This window comes from Schistocerca gregaria, unplaced genomic scaffold, assembly GCF_023897955.1.
Source record: "Schistocerca gregaria isolate iqSchGreg1 unplaced genomic scaffold, iqSchGreg1.2 ptg000558l, whole genome shotgun sequence".
NCBI lineage: Eukaryota > Metazoa > Arthropoda > Insecta > Orthoptera > Acrididae > Schistocerca > Schistocerca gregaria.
Window position 1 is genome coordinate 65,001 of NW_026061951.1, and position 5,000 is coordinate 70,000.

The following is a 5,000-nucleotide window of genomic DNA, read 5'->3' on the forward strand; positions in this document are numbered from 1 at the left end:
AACCTAACTCAATTTGTCCCTTAACCTAACTCAATTTGTCCCTTAACCTAACTCAATTTGTCCCTTAACCTAACCCACGTTGTCCCTTAACCTAACCCACGTTGTCCCTTAACCTAACCCACGTTGTCCCTTAACCTAACCCACGTTGTCCCTTAACCTAACCCACGTTGTCCCTTAACCTAACCCACGTTGTCCCTTAACCTAACCCACGTTGTCCCTTAACCTAACCCACGTTGTCCCTTAACCTAACCCACGTTGTCCCTTAACCTAACCCACGTTGTCCCTTAACCTAACCCACGTTGTCCCTTAACCTAACCCACGTTGTCCCTTAACCTAACCCACGTTGTCCCTTAACCTAACCCACGTTGTCCCTTAACCTAACCCACGTTGTCCCTTAACCTAACCCACGTTGTCCCTTAACCTAACCCACGTTGTCCCTTAACCTAACCCACGTTGTCCCTTAACCTAACCCACGTTGTCCCTTAACCTAACCCACGTTGTCCCTTAACCTAACCCACGTTGTCCCTTTGCCTAACATAGTTCACTGCTCGGAATCTCTGGTGTCGTTGTTATCCTCATGTAGATGTCTTGCGAGTGTTGCTTACTTTCCACATATTCCCGCTATCCACTGTCAATTGTACTGCAATAGGACTATATCGCCCCCCCCCCCCCTCTGCCCCTCTCTTTGTGTCTCCGTCCTCTCAAGCTGGTCGGTCTGGCGTTTGAGTGTTAAATGAGCCTCGCAGCTGTTCAGTTGCGTTCAGATGTCGACGCCCTCAGTGTACGTCGTGGTATGGTCTGTGTCCATTGTCCGCTGATGTCGTACGCGTAACCCACACGCTGTACCGATCATCGGTAGTTACGTACAGAGTGAAGTAGTGTGATACGTGTGACCGTACGCTGGCTGTGCCCAACGGTGTCGAATCTCAATTTCCATATGTTGTGCTCGATGCTACTTGTCTCGTCTCCCAATAACAGCTAGGTTGCACTGTGGTACGCCGTAGAGGCGTGTGGGAGGAACGTACGAACGCATTGTATGTCACCCTGGGTCGCTGGGGGTGGTGGTGCGGTGAGTCAGGTCAGGTCAGCGTGAGCCGTGTGATGTAGTGACGCGTGTATTCCGACTTTGTCGTATTGCCTCACACAAAGTGCTACCCTGGTGGACCGCGTTCCATATCTGGGACATGCCGCAGATGCCGGTTGACAGTGGATCGCGGAAGGGACATCGCATACGTGCGCGGGCCACCTTCCACGTGTTCTCTTCTGCACATGTCGCAGTGTGTATGTGGTCTGATGTAGCGTGTCGTGACACATGACATCCTGGCATGCAAGAATTGTTGAATTCGCAAATGTAGGTGGACATCTACGTTTACTGCCCAAGATACGCAAATGAACTGGAAATCCGTTGTTGAGCGGTTGTTCACGCTGGAGGTGAATCTGTGATGGCGACGATCGGTACAGCTATTAACCGGTTGTTTCAGCGGTACCCGCCACATCCACACACGTGACTAGGCCCATGTGGGTATGAAGCGATACGCGGCGGTGGCTTGGTGGGACTGTTCCCGGCCGGTGAAGGGGGGCCGCCCGGCGTGTTGGCCGCGCGCTGCGTGGGCGCACGCGCAACAGGCGGCTGGTGGGGGGCGCCGAGTGGCAGGAGCGCCAGCCGACGGGCTCGGCAGGCGGCGCAGCTACGCTGCGGCGCACCCTGCACGCGGCGCCTGGCGGCCAAAGTTGGTTCAGCCGAGCCCGGTGCGAAGCGCGGTGGACATCTGCAGTGTGCTGGTCTGATTGAGGACTGTGTGCGTTGAGGATGCGCCGCCGCCTGGCACTCGGCGCCGCGACGCCGTCTGCTGCTCGGTCGCCCCAGCGGTTCTCGCAGGTGGTTTGTATCGCAGTTGTGCGGACGTGTTGGCGCGTGCGCTGTGCTGGGAGAGTTCGCTTCTGCACCCAAGTGGGGCTTTGCCCTTGTGTGGCGCTGGCGTTGGAGCTGCCGGTCACCATAGGTGGCGCGTGTTGTCTCCCGCCGGCAATGCCACGACAGCACGCTCCCGGGCCTCTGTCGGCAGCGGCAAGCTCAGTTGGGAGCAAGGGTGTTCGCACTAAAACCGTCTACTCGCCTAACTCCGGGCGATTGCGCCTCTCTCGAAACCGACCAAGTACCTAGGACGGCGCTGCGCGCCGCCGGGACCTGAGAGGGTTTCGAGGTGTATCGTGCAGGGGAGCTCGGCCTCCTCCTGTTTGCAGAATAATTGAGCGGACGCTTGCGTGTTCGCGCGGGCCCCCGGGACACACTCCCGGGCGGCCGGCTGCTCAGCTCTAGTTGACGCAGCTCCCTGGTTGATCCTGCCAGTAGTCATATGCTTGTCTCAAAGATTAAGCCATGCATGTCTCAGTACAAGCCGCATTAAGGTGAAACCGCGAATGGCTCATTAAATCAGTTATGGTTCCTTAGATCGTACCCACGTTACTTGGATAACTGTGGTAATTCTAGAGCTAATACATGCAAACAGAGTCCCGACCAGAGATGGAAGGGACGCTTTTATTAGATCAAAACCAATCGGATTGGCTTGTCTGGTCCGTTTGCCTTGGTGACTCTGAATAACTTTGGGCTGATCGCACGGTCCTCGTACCGGCGACGCATCTTTCAAATGTCTGCCTTATCAACTGTCGATGGTAGGTTCTGCGCCTACCATGGTTGTAACGGGTAACGGGGAATCAGGGTTCGATTCCGGAGAGGGAGCCTGAGAAACGGCTACCACATCCAAGGAAGGCAGCAGGCGCGCAAATTACCCACTCCCGGCACGGGGAGGTAGTGACGAAAAATAACGATACGGGACTCATCCGAGGCCCCGTAATCGGAATGAGTACACTTTAAATCCTTTAACGAGTATCTATTGGAGGGCAAGTCTGGTGCCAGCAGCCGCGGTAATTCCAGCTCCAATAGCGTATATTAAAGTTGTTGCGGTTAAAAAGCTCGTAGTTGGATTTGTGTCCCACGCTGTTGGTTCACCGCCCGTCGGTGTTTAACTGGCATGTATCGTGGGACGTCCTGCCGGTGGGGCGAGCCGAAGGGGTGCTTTCGCGTCCCGAGGCGGACCCCGTTTAAATCCTACCAGGGTGCTCTTTGTTGAGTGTCTCGGTGGGCCGGCACGTTTACTTTGAACAAATTAGAGTGCTTAAAGCAGGCAAGCCCGCCTGAATACTGTGTGCATGGAATAATGGAATAGGACCTCGGTTCTATTTTGTTGGTTTTCGGAACCCGAGGTAATGATTAATAGGGACAGGCGGGGGCATTCGTATTGCGACGTTAGAGGTGAAATTCTTGGATCGTCGCAAGACGAACAGAAGCGAAAGCATTTGCCAAGTATGTTTTCATTAATCAAGAACGAAAGTTAGAGGTTCGAAGGCGATCAGATACCGCCCTAGTTCTAACCATAAACGATGCCAGCCAGCGATCCGCCGCAGTTCCTCCGATGACTCGGCGGGCAGCCTCCGGGAAACCAAAGCTTTTGGGTTCCGGGGGAAGTATGGTTGCAAAGCTGAAACTTAAAGGAATTGACGGAAGGGCACCACCAGGAGTGGAGCCTGCGGCTTAATTTGACTCAACACGGGAAACCTCACCAGGCCCGGACACCGGAAGGATTGACAGATTGATAGCTCTTTCTTGATTCGGTGGGTGGTGGTGCATGGCCGTTCTTAGTTGGTGGAGCGATTTGTCTGGTTAATTCCGATAACGAACGAGACTCTAGCCTGCTAACTAGTCGCGTGACATCCTTCGTGCTGTCAGCGATTACTTTTCTTCTTAGAGGGACAGGCGGCTTCTAGCCGCACGAGATTGAGCAATAACAGGTCTGTGATGCCCTTAGATGTTCTGGGCCGCACGCGCGCTACACTGAAGGAATCAGCGTGTCTTCCTAGGCCGAAAGGTCGGGGTAACCCGCTGAACCTCCTTCGTGCTAGGGATTGGGGCTTGCAATTGTTCCCCATGAACGAGGAATTCCCAGTAAGCGCGAGTCATAAGCTCGCGTTGATTACGTCCCTGCCCTTTGTACACACCGCCCGTCGCTACTACCGATTGAATGATTTAGTGAGGTCTTCGGACTGGTACGCGGCATCGACTCTGTCGTTGCCGATGCTACCGGAAAGATGACCAAACTTGATCATTTAGAGGAAGTAAAAGTCGTAACAAGGTTTCCGTAGGTGAACCTGCGGAAGGATCATTACCGACTAGACTGCATGTCTTTCGATGTGCGTGTCGTGTCGTGTCGCGCAACACGCTACCTGTACGGCAGTGGCCGTGCGCCGCGTGCGGAACCACGCGTGCCTCTCAAAACTAGCGGAAGTGTTGTTGTTGTGTGGTACGAGCGCTGAAGCTCTGGAGCGGCTGGCCTGCGGTACCTGGCGCCTGGCGCCGGTTTTGAATGACGTTCGCCCGAGTGCCTGTCCGCTCCGGTGTGGAGCCGTACGACGCCCATCGGCTGTGAGGCCGTTGGACACAAAAAAAAATAGTGGAACAGGGGCCGTCAGACGCCTCAGTCCCGCAAATGCTACTGTCTTGAAAGAGACAGTGGGAGACTGAAAAGGAAAAGATCACCCAGGACGGTGGATCACTCGGCTCGTGGGTCGATGAAGAACGCAGCAAATTGCGCGTCGACATGTGAACTGCAGGACACATGAACATCGACGTTTCGAACGCACATTGCGGTCCATGGATTCCGTTCCCGGGCCACGTCTGGCTGAGGGTCGGCTACGTATACTGAAGCGCGCGGCGTTTGTCCCGCTTCGGAGACGTGGGAGTGTCGTGGTCGCCTGTGTGGCCGGCCGCGTCTCCTTAAACGTGCGATGCGCGCCCGTCGCCTGGCGGTTCGCATACCGGTACTTTCTCGGTAGCGTGCACAGCCGGCTGGCGGTGTGGCGTGCGACACCTCGTACAACGACCTCAGAGCAGGCGAGACTACCCGCTGAATTTAAGCATATTACTAAGCGGAGGAAAAGAAACT

General features: G+C 55.2%; 3 non-coding genes across 3 annotated transcripts in view; all 3 read left to right on the forward strand.

Moving 5' to 3' along the window:
• The first annotated feature begins 2,330 nt into the window (after positions 1 to 2,330).
• Positions 2,331 to 4,223, forward strand: LOC126314373 (small subunit ribosomal RNA). The gene has a single exon (XR_007555814.1). It is a non-coding gene; the product is annotated as a small subunit ribosomal RNA (ribosomal RNA).
• Positions 4,224 to 4,591: 368 nt separating this feature from the next.
• Positions 4,592 to 4,746, forward strand: LOC126314355 (5.8S ribosomal RNA). Its single transcript, XR_007555798.1, has one exon. It is a non-coding gene; the product is annotated as a 5.8S ribosomal RNA (ribosomal RNA).
• A 188-nt stretch (positions 4,747 to 4,934) lies between these two features.
• The window catches only part of LOC126314399 (large subunit ribosomal RNA), a 4,222-nt gene continuing 4,156 nt past the window's right edge, over positions 4,935 to 5,000 (forward strand). The window contains exon 1 of the ribosomal RNA XR_007555838.1: positions 4,935 to 5,000. This exon is cut by the window's right edge and continues 4,156 nt beyond it. This is a non-coding gene — a ribosomal RNA (large subunit ribosomal RNA).